The sequence below is a fragment of the Apodemus sylvaticus genome, chromosome 6, assembly GCF_947179515.1.
Source record: "Apodemus sylvaticus chromosome 6, mApoSyl1.1, whole genome shotgun sequence".
NCBI classification, from domain to species: Eukaryota; Metazoa; Chordata; class Mammalia; order Rodentia; family Muridae; genus Apodemus; species Apodemus sylvaticus.
The window spans coordinates 106011650-106027846 of record NC_067477.1 but is presented as its reverse complement, the minus strand read 5'-3'; the positions used below and the strand labels follow the sequence as shown (position 1 = coordinate 106027846).

The following is a 16197-nucleotide window of genomic DNA, read 5'->3' as shown; positions in this document are numbered from 1 at the left end:
CTGGGTTACCTGGATGAAGGTAGCCCGTCCTCTCTGGGTGAATGAGATTCACTTATGCCTTCTGAACCACTAGTAATTTGAAAGTGGCTGAGAGAGAAAGCAGATGGTGGTGACGTGGGAAAGCTCTCCTAAAGTCTGGTGACTCAACAGCTTCTCTTTTGTTTCTAGAACCTTCCATGGCTCACCTGATCTTTCAGGCTTTGCCAAGAGGAGATGGCTTTGTCCTCTCACCCTTTGGAAATTCGCTTTCTTTAGCATTTCCACCCGGCTTTTGTGTTGGAAAGGCCAGGCTCTGGTGCTGGAAATAAAATTTATGGGCACCCACCCACAGGACCCTCTTCCTCATTTATACCACACCCTATTTTCCAAAAACACAGGTCCCAGCTCCACAAGTCTGCTCAGAAAAAACTCTCTCACAGAGGGTGTTTCAAAGTGGCTGTTTTCTCTATCATTTCCTCCCCCCACTTCACTTCCTGTTTTTTTCTTCCTCTTTCTCCGCCCCCACCCCATCTCTCCTGGCATGTCCCGGCTGTCACTGTCTGAGAACAGGAACAGAGCCCAGAGCGTTGATAATCATGATTTCCTGTGGTGCCCTCTGGCTGCAGCTGCTCAGAGCTGAGGCTAGAAGTCCAGCCTCCTGGGGCAGGCAGGGAGCTGGGCAGTAACCCTTGGCTTTCAAAAACCCCTCCACCCTGCCCGAAACAGAACCTAGTAAGAATAATCCTCCCTGTCTTTAGAACACAGACAGCTTCCAAAGCACTGTGTCCTACTTTTGAAGAAGACAATGACTACATAGACCTCAAAACTGTAATCCGATTGATATGAACAGGAAGATCTAAGAGTGAAATGTGGCCCGGTTTCTCTTTCTTTTTCATATTTTAACTTTTGACCATACTCATCTTGCTTCCTCCTTTTAACCCCTCCCTCTACTAGTTATATTCTTTTTTTCTTTTCTTCCCAATTAGTCTTCCTCCTCTTTCCTTGCTTGTGTGTATGTGTGCGTTGTGTGTATGTATGTGTGTACACATGTGGATATATATGTGTGTGTGTATGTGTGTATGTATGTGTGCATGTGTGTGTATGTATTGTATGACTTCATATGTATATGTGTGTTTGCATGTGTGTATGCGTGTGCGTATGTATGTATGAGCGTATGCATGCATGCGTGTGTGTTCAAGGAAGCCTTGTGCAGGTTGGACTCATCTCTTGTTCTACAACGCACTTTCTTCATGCCTCGGCAAATGTAGCTGTAAAAAGTTCACGATTTTGGTTGCTTGGACAAATGGCGTTAATGGTACCTAGTTAGGACAGTTTTAAGGAAAGTTGGAGGAACATCTGTATAGCATTCACATGGTGTGCCTGGCAGATAGGATTAGGTTGGTAAATGTTAGATGCTAGATGCTTGCATTGCTTCTGTCAGGTCATTTTCTGTGTAGAAGAGTGGCTGATCAAATACACAGGCAGGTCAGACAATCCTTTTAAAAATTGGTACTCAAGGAAAATGTCCATATCTTTTCCTATTTTTCTGTAAAATAGGTAGAAAAGGAGGGAAGGAGAGAGAGAGAGAGAGAGAGAGAGAGAGAGAGAGAGAGAGAGAGAGAGAGAGAGAGAGAGAATTAAAAAGCAGAGGCCACCTACTGCTGTGTCCCTGTCTCACAGTCTTTCATAACAACATCTTTATAATGAGAAACATGGGCACCAGCCCACACATAGCCGTGGTGGACTGTTTTACCAATTTAGTTTCTTCATGGTAAAACCATAAAAGCTACAAAAACAGCAGTCTGTGGAAAGCATCACCTCTCTGTGTGAAATCTGTTTCTAAAGGGGAGCGGAGACATGTCTCCATGTGTTAAGTACTTGATGTGCAAGTGTGAGGGCCTATGTTCAGATCTTCAGTATTCATATTCTCCTGGACAAGCATGGTGACCTCTTGAATCCCAGCACTCAGGAGGCAGACACAGAGGATCCCTAGGGCAAGCTGAGAAGATAGGCTAGCCAACTGGGTGAGCTGTGGGGTCAGTGACAAACACTGCCTCAGTATCTAAGGGGCAGACTGACTGAAGAAGATACCCAGTGTCAACCTCTGACCTCCACAAATGTACAAACATGTACACACACACACACACACACACACACACACACCTTCCCATTCAGAGCCTGCAGCCCCTCTTCGGTCAGCCTGACCATGAACCTGCATTCTACAGTTCTAATTGCCAGAGAGTCAGAAACTCCAACCTGGATCTGACTCCCAAGCTGATGACTCTGAAGGATGCTGTTTTCTTCTTTGAGCCTTCCGTTCCCCACTCCCACCTCACTACAGAACGAATAAATTGGGCAGGTTTAATTCCTGATTCTTGGATTTTCTGTGCTTGGCTAAAAAACTGCATTGTGATAGGAGAGCTCCTAGAAATTGCCCGTCATAGTAACGCAACCTTGATTCCATTTCCACAGAGTACCACTCCCGTAAGGACAGAGAGTCTCGGGGACTACGGACCTAATTTGGAGAGCCTCTTCCTGTGGCCTTATAGCTGCCCTGCCGGTTCGTGCCTTCGGTCTGGATTGGTGACCCACGACCACTGGAGACTATTTCCAGGTAACGAACTGCTGTGTTTGAGGATGTCTAAGAGTGGTAACTAGCATCTCAGGGGGAAGTATGTAATGTGCACGTTTGTGTGTCATTCAGAAGTACAAAGTTTGTCGTCTTTGATTAGAAGTTGTGGCTCCTAACACTGTCTCAAGAAAAACCAAATGAAAAGGGACATACATAAGAATTGTCACATATTCCGAGGAAGCTGTGATTAGGAAGTGGTCTGGGCCTCTGGGCTTTTATTTAGCTGTATTCTCAATGGTGTCTGTGCCTCTCCGGGTGTCTGGAATACTTAGGCATGAAGTGGGAGATTAGCATGACGCACAGGGAAGGAGTATATTAGAGTTGGAGTTTTAGTTACTTCCCCTTGCATCACCCATTTAAGATGAAGCACAGTTGAAGACCTTTCTACCTTTATTGGCTAAGCAAATTGAGACCAGCATGAGTTCTCCTGAGGTGAAGTTTTGGTGTCCTGTGAGAAGCTTGGTTTGCTTCCTCTTTACAACAGTTTTAGGGAGAAATGCAATTTATGGAGGTGATGTCCAAAGGTACTTGTGATACACAGGCTGTAGTGTGTGTGCCTTTCTCATTGTGCCTTTCCTGACTACATATGTGTTCCTCTTTATACCCCTGTCCTTTACCTAGCCCCACCAATACTGGACAGTTTTCATCTTCCTATGAGTAGGACAAAGTCTATTTGAATTTCTTCACTGAATTTGCATATGATGTGGGCTGACAAGCCTCCCCATTTGACTAAAGATCTATGGGTTTAAGTTTTCCTGGTTTAAGTTTACTAGTACATCTTTCTTAAGTGGTCCTGGGGCACAGCATCAGATTGGGGAGCATGAAGGCAACGTTATTACACTGAAAGGTGTTACCTGTCTGTACCCTCTGTGCTGAAACTTCTTTCACACAAAAACAATCTTCAGATTCCTTGAAAGCTAAAATTAGGAGTTCATGAATATAAGACAGGACAGAGTCAGGTGACCATTTAGGGGTCCCATGGTCAGGTCCCAGAATCTTCAGCTCCACACTTGTTTCTTGTTGGCTCTTGGATGAGTAGCCTAGCCTTGGGCTCCCTGCCTTCCTCTCCTCCTCTTGTGTTTTTTCTCTCCAGTGCTTCCTGAGCCGTGGTACCATCCCAAAGAGCAAGAAGAGTGAGTGCAGTGAGCTGTGAATTAAACTAAGCCTAGCGTGTACTCAGCTCTGTGTATTGACTCGGTGGCTCTGCTTATATTACCGCTAAGTCGCTGAGCCTGTGTCTCTTTGCCTGTAGTAAGGAGACAGTGACTGTGTCCAAAGTTGATGGGGACATAATCCGTTGACATAGTTCCTTCCTTCCAGTGAACCACAGCAGAGGTTAGATCCTTTCTCCACCCAACTTTTGCACAGCTACTTAATCACAGCTCTAGCCCCATAATGGGTTCTGTGAACTGTGTGCCTATAATCTGTGGGCAGACGCTGTCCCCAACATCAGTCAGTCCCCAGCAGTTAAGGAAGGGGAGGCTGTCATCAGGCTTTGCATTTCAAGGCCTCTCTTTGGATTGGGCCAGGACATCCTCTTCAGCCTAGCCATTTGGAAAACTTTCTGCCTGCGCTGCCATATGCAGCTTTAAGAACCACCCCCCTCTCCCAACCCTTTGACCACGTCCTTGGTTCCCTGACCTACCAATGAAAAGCTCTTTCCCTTCCAAAAATCCTTTCCCTTCCCTTCATATCAGCACATGCCTTTGGTCCAGAGGTAGGACCATGTGATTTGGGGCAGGTGTTCTGATTTGGGACTTGGCCAGAAAGTTCAGTTCCAACTACAGTCTCCTCCAGAAGTTCTTCCTTGGCTGTTAGCTGTTAGGGGCATTTGCCACATACCCCAGCCATCCATTCATTCAGCAAATATTTGTAGAGCATGTGTTCTGTGGCGTGTGGCAGGTGCTTCTCAGTGCTAAGGATAAAAGTGCAGGGGAAAACAAAGTTCCTATTTGCAGGGAACTGGCATCTGAGTAAGGCCGGGGATCAGGAATGATTAGCATGTGTACAAATTTTATAGAAGGTGCACAGTGGGGAGAAATAGAGCAAAGGAAAATAGCTAAATAAAGCTGAACACCAGGTATTACTAGGAGGGTTGGGCCGGACACTCCTTCCTGATAAAGAGTTCTCTCAGCAAGATTGGAAGATGAGGGATAAGAAGGTGAGAAGGAATTGTTGAGACAAAGGCCCCAGGGAATGGTGCTTGGCCTTTCTGGAGCTAAAAGTAGCTGGTGGGGGTTGGAGCGGAGGATTGCAGGCTGAGGGGAAGGAGGCGAAAGGAGGGGAGTGTGGGCAGGTAGTGAGGATCCCTGAAGGCAACTGTCAGGACTGCAGCGTTGATGTGCTGGCCAACTCTGCCTTCACCGTCCCTCTCTCTTCCCCAGTACGTGTCAAAGCCTCATCCCTAAACAGACACAAAGATAAGTGCTCTTACCTAATGGAGTATTAGTCATCCATTCAACAAGCCTTTTTCTGGGCTCCGACTCTTAAGACTGGAGATGAATGAGGCTGGGCCTTAGGAAGTCTTCCTGGTGCTCCTTCATAGTTCTGTGGAGAAGTTCTTCAATAGGTTAGATCGAGGTGAATAGATACCCTAATTTGATCAGAGTAGAACCAATTTGCTAAAATTGGATTTTTTTCCCCTCCCAGAACCACTGAAAGATCATTTCCACCAGTGCTTCTGGAGGTCATTTACATAATAGGCTTTTGCCGGGACTTGCCTTCAGGCGGAGGGGAGATCACTTCATTCCATGAGTGTTTAGATGTTCTTCTCAGTCAGCACCTACACTCAGGCCTCAGCAGAACTGCTGATTAGAGTCTGCACCCAGGCCTTGCTTGTTTGTGAGCTTACCGGGCCCGTAGTGTGCAACACATAGAGTTACCAGCAGTAAGGTCAAAAGAAGTGCTGAGGAACCCAAGGAAAGGCCACTGACTCAGAGCCAGGGCATCCAAAGGCCAGAGTGGAGAAGCTCCCTGGGGCTGTTTTTTCTGTCAGATCTAGTCAGGAAATGGACAGGTAAAAAAGCAGGGAGGTGTCTTCATGGTAAGATGTGAGGAATCTGTAGGATCCGGAGCGCCAGGAGCAATGGCCTTGGCTCTGGTGTGGACTCTGCTTTCCCAGGGGCTGCAGCTGGAGGTCGAGAACCCTCTACAGAGGCAGAGCTGTCAGAATAGGACTTGGTCGGCCAGGCCAGGTGGTTTAAACTTCTCTGAGCACTGTGCCAGGGCTGGGGAGATATGACCTGGTTGCCATGGTGCTGGTCAAGCAAATGCAAGGAACTGAGTGTGATATCCAGAAGACATGTGAAACGGATCCAGGTGTGGTGGATGACCCACTCTTAAAATGCCAACACGGCAGGATCACAGACAGATGCTCCATAGAGCTTGCTGGCCGGGAAGCCTAGCCTACTTGGTATGTTCCAAGACAGGGGTAAAAACAAAATTAGATGGTCAGTTCTTGACTAGTAGAACCCTGCATTCTACACATACACACACACACTTCAAAAACAGCCCCCCCCCACATATATATATACACACACACAAATATGTGCATCCAAATACACATGAACACACACACACACTACACACCCATGCACATGTACCTGCATACATACACACACAAATATATGTGTATCCAAATATATGAACCCACACACAGACAGTACATCCACAGAAATATATGCGTAACCAAATACACGTGAACATACACAGTCACACAAAGTACATGGTCTGATAGGATTGGGATTTCAGAAGAGAAAGGGCTTGGTTTCCCTTGCGCCCTCCCTCCTTATTCCTTTGAATACTAACTTTATTTTCTTCCTCGTGGAAGACCCAGTCTTCTGAGGTCTAAAGGAGATTCTCACATTGTACAGAGGCTTCATGGTGGGCATTGGATACAAGGGGCCTTTCCACCACCCAGTGAGTAGGGAGCACAGCAGTAGGGTACTTACTGTCTTGGTGCACCAATTGCTGTGAGAGATTTATAGAGTTGAAGCCTTCTTTCTAATAGCTGGGCTGCCTGGCTACCATTCATACTGCTGTTCCAGAGGCAGACATGATGGGATTCGGATCCTTTACATTTTTCTTCAGTAATGCATGATTTCCATCTCTTAAGCCTCTATCCACTGATACCAAAATAGAAGTCTCTCTTTATGAACTTTGCATTTGTAAAAGATGCACTGTGTGCTTTTTCCTTCAGCCAGGCGCTGAGGTCGGCCTGTGAATACCAATAACTGGACATACTCAAGGAGTTTGCAGTTATTGGACAGAGACGAGGAAGCCAGAAGTCAGAGGAGCAGCTGATAGACAGGAAGCCTGACATGGCCAGAGTAGTGGGCAGGCGGAGACACAGGCCATCTCTTTCCACAGATGTCAGAGAGGGTCTTCGCGGGGTGCATATGAGCTGGGCATTGAAGAATGAGTAGGAGTTAGGAGTTGGGAGAGAAGTACTCCTGGTACAGAGACACTGTCTATAAATAGCGACCGACGCTCAAATCTCCACGATAGGAGTGGAGAGAACGTGTCATGCGAAGATCATGCCTCAACTCACTTTTTAAAAATCCATTAGGAGCTGCCTCCTCATCCTCCCACCAGTGACTAACAAGCAGCAAATTGACTGATTTGCCTTGATCTCCTCTCTGACCCCATGGAGGAATCTGTGAGCATAATGAGATAAGAAGCACCAAGAAAAGAAGTAGAAAGTGGATTAGGAAGAGGAGGGGGAAGAGGAGAGGGAGGAGGGAGGGGATGCGGAGGGGGAGGAGGAAGGGGATGAGGAGGAAGCAGCAGCAGCAGTGGTGTTCATCTCTGTTTTCCAGGTTGCATTGCAGGTCCCTAGTGCTAAAATGCAGCCTCCCAGACAGGGATCTGCTGCTGCTTTGTGGGTGTGCAAATCAACCCTTCTCTCTTTCTCTAGGAGAGAGACAGAGACAGAGACAGATGAGACAGAGACATGCATGTCAATATACATGTATGTATATATGAGATTGCTTTGTGCATGTACATTCTATATATATGTTGTATATGTGTATATGTATATTTACATGTGTTGTATGACATTTATTTGAGAACCTAGCCCAGAGCCTGGTGAGATCAACTTTCTGTTGCCTTTGCTGGCAGGAGGACGAATAGGTGGGCGAGGATTAACCTTACCTCCTACATGCTTCTTTAGATGCACCAAGGTCAGTGCCCTGCATGCTATTTTTACACTAAGAGAGAGCAGTAGGATGGGTCCCAAAGAAACTGAAGCTCAGATTGGTGACAGAGCTCACCCAAGGTCCTACAGCTCTTAGGAAGTCAACATTCAACCCCTGGAATCATGCCCTCTTCCATAGTATGTCACCCTTTCTCTAACTAGTCAGAGTTTCTGGTCAGATGAGGTCTTTTTGTGTCCTAGGGCATGTCTTCCCTAATGCTCTCAGATGCAGAACTGCAGAGGGTGACGGCAGATGAGACTCAGATCTGGAAACTCTCCGAATGCATCGTCTTGCTGTCAGGGTGTCTGCCCACAGCTTTCAGTGACAGGAAACTCACTACCATATAAGGAGGCTGGGTCTAGCTCCAGACGCCATGCAGCCTTCTGTTCATGGGGACCCATGCTGAACCCCGCCGGGCTTTGGCGGTTCTCATGGCCATGAACGGCTCAACAGTGAGGCTCTGAAGGCTGCATGTGTTGTTGGAGTTTCTGATGGGCTGATGGAGTCTCTCAAAGACTCCTTTCCCTGCCTGTAACAAGAGCATACCTGGCCTCTTGCTTCTTGGCATCCAAGTTGTCCTGGTGGGCTGAGGTTGCAGATGGATACCTGGCTTCGTGTATTCTCTCCTCTCAAGAGAATTCAGGCCAAACTTTCTCTCGCCCACTTCTTCATGGGGAGTGAGGTCTTCCTTTGACAAAAGGATTTGAAAGGATGCTAGGAAGAAGGACTGGCATGGGAAAGGGAGAGGCCAGCTTTCTCCTCAGATGTTTCTATGGAGACCTAGGGAGGCCCCCTCGCCCCCATTACTTAGGCAAGTTCCCTCACGGGCTTCTCCTGATCATCCCTGCTATACTCCTTAATCCCCCAAATCCACCCCCAGATAGTGCGCCTTAAGTAGCCCTTTCTGGATGACACAGCTGCAAAGGTTCCCCCCTCCGACTATGCTGCCTCCTGTGGCACTGCTCAGTATTACAGGACACAGGAAGAAGAGAAACTAGAGGGGGTGGAGGAGATATTTCCACTGGGAGCCTGCAGAACAGTTGCAGTCCCCATTTAGCCCGTCTTTTGGGCCCCTGGACACACTGGGACTCAAAGTTCATTTCTCCTCCTCTGAGTTAGGAGCTACTAGAAGCATTTCGGGGGTTTTTGGTAAGCCCTGAGGCTGAGGCAGCCTATCTTTTGATCCGCCTATGATGCCAACCCTCTGGCCCTGGGATGGAGATATCAGCTAACTTGTAATGTCAGAAAGCATTCTGCGGTTGAGAGTGTGGTGCGAGCTGGCAGATGCCACATAGAATGCCTCTCCAGCTGTATTTCAACTTAGGACTCTGGCTCGCCCATCATTGCCTCTCACCAGAACCCCTCGTGAGCATTCCAGCTCAAGGAAAGACCGCGTACCATCTGTCTGTATTGACGGACACGTGGGAAACAAACAGCCTGGAAACTCGATGACATTAGCAGAGTCATTGACACTGACTTCCGAGGATTCCCACGTTACACATAGCGTACACCTTAGGGGATGGATGGGATTGGTTCAAATAGCAGTCATTATATAATTCATATATAATGTGGCATTTCGAGGGGCACGTATAGGTATGTTCTCCAAGCTCTTGAATCCTGAGCGTCTAGAGAAATAAAGAGAGAAAACAACCACGAGTGCATGCACGTGAAGGCTCCAGTCCCTGAATGGGTTAATCCGTGCAAATGCTCGGAGCAGTGTCTGGATAGCAGTAAGAACTTAGCTAGTGCTTGTTCTTTGGGTTCTGACCTAAAGCCTCTGGGATTTCCTTCTAGAAGTAGGCTTCGGGGCTGCAGAGCCATTCAGCTTTTGAGTGCCTGCGCATTCAGCAACTCCCGTGGATAGAATATTGAAGTGCTAGGGAATGAACACACAGAAATGAACAGCCACCGCGATGAGACAGCCAGGTCAGGTGTCAGTAGCCAAGGGAGGAGGTTAGGCCACCGGAGGAGGCAGGAGCCTTCTTGAACAAGGAAGTTCTCAGAGAAGGGGTGGAGCTTGAGGGTCTGGAGAGAATCAGTAGACTGAGGGAGTGGTGGGCGTGGTCTGAGGATGGTGAAGGCCTAGGGTGCTATTGTGAGTGGGAAAGATCAGTCAGGAGGGGAAACTATTCTGTGAAGATTTTTTTTTCAGCAGGTGGGACAGTCACTTCTGTTTAAAGTCCTGGCTGTAATTCCTCTTTGTGAGAGGAAGAGGAAGAAAAGGAAGAGGAGGAGGAGAAAAGGGAGGAGGAGGAGGAGGAGGAGGAGGAGGAGGAGGAGGAGGAGGAGGAGAAGGAGGATGTAGCCTGTAAAATTGGGGGGGGGGGGTATTCCGGCAGGAGGGATTTAGCCGCAGCACTAGGCTCCTGCACTGGCCCAGCAGACTCCCCCATTCCTGTGCAGCCTGAGCCCGGCTGGCCTGGACCCTTGAAGGACTCAACAAAGGCTTGCCTGTTCCCTTCATGACATCAGATCTTACCCTCAGGATTTCTCTGTCCTACTGGGGCAAGATCTCACACAGTGATAATAGAAGGAACGGGAAGAGATGAATCAAGTGAAGACTGTCACAGACATCACCATGCCAACGTGCTGGGCTGGGAGGGGGAGGAAGATGCTGCCTACTGGGGGCAGTTTACCAGCTCATAGCCCGGCCGGGTTCCAGGGGCTGGGCCTCTGGTCCCTGTTTAGATTGTCCCTGGCCGCCTGGTCAATGAATGAGGATAAAAAGCTAGGACTGGATGAAATAATTGCTTCATACCACGGACTGGTTCTTCTCTGCTTTCTTAACTTTTCAAAAGTATTGCATTGAATGAATTTACTTTTTTCTTTTTCTTTTATTTTTTGTTTGTTTGTTTTTTGTTTGCTTTTTGTTTTCTGAGGCCACAGGGTCACACCTGGTAGCCCTGGCTGGCCTCAAACTTGATCTTTGTTTCTGTCTGTCTCCTAAGAGATGGGATGACAGGCATGTGTCACCAAGCCACCCTGCGTTTCCTTTCATAGCAAAGATTTGTGTAGAGAGTTTTGCCTTGGAATCTCATAAAAGTATACTATGTAGAGGGTATGGGAGATTGTTGGGTACCACTTCTATCTGATGAGAGAGAAAGAGGGGGTGGGGAGAAGAAGAAGCAGGAGAGGAGGAGGGGGGAGAGAGGAGGGACCACTTCTGATGAGAGAGAGAGAGGGAAGAGAGGGAGGAGGAGGGGGAGAGGAGGGACCACTTCTGATGAGAGAGAAGAGAGAGAGAGAGAGAGAGAGAGAGAGAGAGAGAGAGAGAGAGAGAGAGAGAGCATGTAGACAGGACAGTCAGCAGTGTTGAGAATGGAAAGGGTTCTGACTATAGCCATGCGTTCGCAGGCTCAAGGAATGATGAAACGGTGTGTGGAAAGACAGCCCACGGTCGGCCCACCCACTCACAGTCTTATCTCTGTGTACATTTTCATCGGTGCAAAGCCAGATGGATCAATGAGCCCACTTATAAGACTAAATGCAGACCAAGGCAGCACGAGAGGGGTTCATGGAGACAAGGTTAAAAAGGGAATTTGATGGTGGAATTTCAAGTCCTGGGGGGTGGGGTGGCGGGTAGTGTGTAACAGTCTCCAACCTTGAAGTACCTGGGGAGCATTAATACAGAGACAGGGCCTGCAGTTCTGCAAATGTGATGAATCTGTGAGTGGGTGTCAAGGCTGCTACACTAGGCTTAGAGCATCAAGGATCCAGAAAACTCTGAGGAAAAGCAATGTTTCATATTTCATGACTAGAAATAAAGTACAGTGAAGGCCTTATCTAGAATTCTTTATGGGCAAGACAAACCTGTCCTAAACAGAAGGAATTCTGGGTGTGGTAGTGTAAGCTTATAATCCAAGGGAGGCAGAGACAAGGAGGGTCCTTGGGAATCAACAGCCAACCATTCTAGCCTATTGGTAGACTAGAGTGGCACTCCTGGAGATGACACCTAATGGTGTCCTCAAACTGCACTCAACCCCTCCCCCACCCACACATGCACACACGCACTTGTGCACACATGAACACATGCACACACATGCATAATAATTGTTAAAATCTGCTTTTCAGAAGGATTAGAAAGAGCCAGAAAAAAAGATGTGCATCCCACCAGCTTTCAGGTAAAGGTGGCTAGGAAGAGAGACGCGCCCCTTGCTGTGGCTACGTGGATAAGTGGAAGATATTGCATTGAACAAATTGACTTTTTGTTTTTGTTTTCTTTTTTTCTGAGGACACAGGGTTAAAATAAACATGGCTGGTCTCCTAAGTCATGGGATGGCCTGCATGTGCCCTCTATTGTCCCTTCAGTTGTTTTCCACCCTCTACTGAGAACCAGGCAACCCGAGGTTGAAATAGACTGTGGTAGATTGGATGAGGGTAACCCCAGTAGGCTCTTAGAGCTGACTGCTTGGTCCCAGTTGGCGGAACTGTTTGGGAAGCATTAGGAGGTGTGGCCTTGTTACAGGAGATGTGTCACTAGGGTAGGCTTTGAGGTTTCGAATGTCCACAGCATTCCCAATTAAACCCTTTCTTTTATAAACTGCCTTAGTCATGGTGTTTTAGCACAGTAAGAAAAGTAATCAAGACACACACCCCTGAAAACCACTTTGTCGGTCAGGTAAAGTGGCTCACACCTACAGTCAATCTTGGCAAGAAGTGCAGAGACAATGAGGCCAGATTGGGCTGTAAGTGAGACCCTATCTGAAAATGACACAGAGTGAGAAACTGCCCATAGGAAACAGCAAGGTACCCAATGCATGATAGACGCCCCCTGCAGATAATGGAGGGGCTACACGGTAGAGAAGACCCTCTTATGAGAACCCCATTGGTCCTGTTGTATGATGACAATGATTATAGGTCCCTCACCTTTCAGGAAAGAAGCTGAAGTCGCCGTGGGTGTGATGACACCTCCTCCAGGACAGCTTGCCTATGCAGATCTCTTACCACTACTCCAGTCTTCCTCTGTTTAGACCTGAAGATTCTGTTTCCCATAGAGGAGTCATAGTCACTGTCTAAGTGTAGCTTGTGGGTCTGCTGAAGCCAGAACTTTTGCCCCAGAACTCTGGTTTCAAGGATGCTCCACTGAGCCAGATTCTCAGAAAGAATGCACCCAGGGCCAGCTCCACACCAAGAGCTTGAGTTGCTATCTTCCAGCGGAATTAAAGAATAGCTCAGATCGGATCCCATTCTAGCTGATCGCGCTGCCTGCAGGTCCTTCAGAGAGGAGAAGCCAAAATATTCAGACTGCATGAGCGCTCTGTGTGGCCTGCAGACACCACCCTGGGAAGGCTAGGGTAGCATAATGACTGGGAAGAAAATGGAGTAGAGCTAGCCTGCCCTCAATAACTGCTGGGCCAGGCCCGAAGAGAAATCCGGAGATAAACTTTAAGGGTTTGTTTGTTGGATTCTGTCATGGCCTTGGTCCATTCATCTAAACAGGGGAGTTCCTTGGGGACTGTGTTGCTTCTCTTGTGTACCACAGTGCTTCCTGCAGAAGCATCTATTGTGGAAGCTGTGGGCTTCTCTCCACCCATTAAGTACAGGCCTGGGATAGACTATAAATGGAAAGATCTCTTCCTCTGATGGCATTTCAAGCAGACTTTTTTTTTACAGTATCAGTATTGTGTATATGTGTATGTACATGTGTTGAGTGTGTACATGTACATGTGTACATGTGTTACATGAATGGATGTTTATGTGTTACATGAATGGATGTTTACGTGGGGGGGAGGGGGGAGGGGAAGTTCTCAGGGACAAAGCTGAGGACAAAGGAGGATAGCCCACCCATGCCATGCCTCATTACCCTCGACCTTATGAGGCAAGGTCTCTCACTGAACCTTGAGCTGTTTTGCAGGTAGTCTGTCTGCAGCTGTCACACCTGTGGTCTGCTCCACTCAGCCAACTGGGGCTACAGGCTTTTATGGCCACACTGGCTTTTCTGTGGTGCTAAGGCGTCAAACTCAGTTCCTTGTGTTTGTGTAGCAAGAGGTCTTACCCACTAGGCCATCTCTCCATCTCACCAGATCCCAGTATTCCTGAGCTGGGGAGACATGCTGTACTGATCCTGTATCCTACATGCAATGCCCTTTCGAACACCTACACTTCCCAACTGAAGTCAGGGCAGCCATGAGGCATATGTTTTCCTCATTGGAAATATGGTTTTAGAAATTCAACAAGGAGGCAGGGTAGGGCCAAATGACTAAATCTATTCATTTTTCCCCTCTCCAAAACCATGACTCCATTTCTGGCTTGAGACTTTAAGACTCATGAATCTGAAATTACATATGAGCAGGAATTGAGTGTCCTTGTTAAGTATTGGGTGTTATAGCTTTTAGTTCAAAAACTTTACTTCAGAGCTATATATTATTTGGAACGATATTGCAGGCGTTGAAGTAGATCCTGCTTTGTTCTCTTTGCAAACTGATTTTTGTACAGAAAACTGAACTGTCCTTCTTCACACGAGACAATAATGCCCTCTAGTGGATGAAGTGCTTCATGGCAAGCTTATCTATTTAAGGGCCTCGGTTTAACAGAAACATCTAGTCCAAGCACTCAAGATTATACTAGATTCGGGGCCCACAATCCTGCCTCCTGTTCTTCCACAAGAGTCCCCAGTCTCCATCTGCAGTTTGGCTGTGGGTGTCTGCATCTGTCTGAGTCAGCTGTTGGGTGGAGCTTCTCAGAGTTCAGCCATGCTAGACCCTTGTCTGCAAGCATAACATTGTCATTAATAGTGTCAGGGATTGATACTTGTCCACGGAATGGGTCTCAAGTTGGTCCGGATTTTGGACGGTCATTCCTTCAGTCTCTGCTCCATCCCCATCCCTGTATTTCTTGCAGACAGGATAAATTTGGGGTAGGAAGTTTTGTGGGTAGGTGGGTGTCCCTATCACTCCACTAGGTTCCTGCCTGGCTACAGGAGGTGGCCTCTTCAGGTTCTGTATCCCAAATGTTGTGAGTCACAGCGAAGGTCACCTCCATTGGTTCTTATGTGCCTCCCTAATCCCAGGTCTCTGTCTTGTCCTGGAGATGCCTCTCAAATTCCCCTTCCCTGTCAGTTGCAGATTTCCATTCACCCTCATGGCCTCTGGGCATCTTTCCTGTCCCTCCCCACACCTGATGCTGAACCGCTCTATTCTCTTCTTGTCCCTTCTCCCACACAGTTCCCTCCATCTGCCTCTTGTGACTGTTTTATTCTCCCTTCTAAGTGAGATTCAAGCATCCTCTCTTGGGCCTTCCCTCTGGTTTAGTTTCTTTGGGTCTGTGAAGTGTAGCATGGATATCTTGTATTTTGTGGTTAATATCCACTTATGAGTGAGTACATACCATGCCTGTCCTTTTGGGACTGGGTTATCTCACTCAGGATGATATTCTCAAGTTCCATCCATTTGTCAGCAAAATTCATGATGTCTTTGTTTTTAATAGTTCAATAGTATTCCATTGTGTAGATACACCACATTTTCTTTATCTATTCTTCAGTTGAGGGACTTCGAGGTTGTTTCCGGTTTCTGTGTATTATGAATGATACCCAGATATGATATGAGCCTATCTGAGTCTTTGTGGGATGTTGGAACATCTTTAGAGGAGCCACCCAGGAGGAGTATAACTGGGTCCACAAAAGACCAACTGAGTTAACTAACAAGGACTCTTGGGGCTCTCAGAGACTGAACCACCAACCAAGGAGCATACACAGGGTGGCCCTAGGTCTCCCCACACCTATGTAACAGATATACAGCTTGGTTTTCATGTGGGTCCTGAACTACTGGAGTGGGGGTATCCCTAAAACAGTTGCCTGTATGTGGGATATGTTCTTCTAGCTGGACTGCCTTGTCTGGGAGAGGAAGCAGCTAGCCTCGCAGAGACTTGATGTATCAGGGAAGGGGGATACCCGGTGGGAGTCTTCATTTGCTCAGAGGAGAAGAAAGGGGTTGGGGAGGAAGGATTGTGTGGGGGAGGAGCTAATTGGGAGGGGCAATGAGCCGGATGTAAAGTGAGCAAGTAAAAAAAAAAAAAAACTCAAGTTCAAACACACCCACTTGAGTTTAGGGTTATGAAAAGACTTAAGTGAGATACTCTGTGTCATGCCCCTCATATTGGGCACGGTGCTGACAGTCACCGGCTGGTCATCTGGTCAGGCACACTTGACTTTGGTGGGGGACTGGGCAGAAATAGCAAGGAGAAGGGCCTATGGGTCTCTGGGATTTCAGTAGCAGGACACTCACTGTCATCTCTGAAGAGTTTGTGTCTTACCTGGAAGAGAGCTGTGAGCGATGCCCACGTACCTGAAGACAGGGGGCAGTGAGTACCATTCTGTGTACCTGCCTGGTGCCTTCTCACAGCGCAACCAAAGTGTGCCACCTGCTGACACTGTGGGACCATGTCGTCATCCGT

General features: G+C 47.6%; 1 protein-coding gene across 3 annotated transcripts in view; it reads left to right on the top strand.

The window, feature by feature from the left end:
* The window catches only part of Cyria (CYFIP related Rac1 interactor A), a 107548-nt gene that overhangs the window by 40139 nt on the left and 51212 nt on the right, over positions 1-16197 (top strand). For all 3 annotated transcript variants that reach the window (XM_052186097.1, XM_052186099.1, XM_052186098.1), the window contains exon 2: positions 2452-2593. The gene's annotated coding sequence lies outside the window, so the exon portion shown is untranslated. The remainder of the gene's footprint in view (positions 1-2451; positions 2594-16197) is intronic.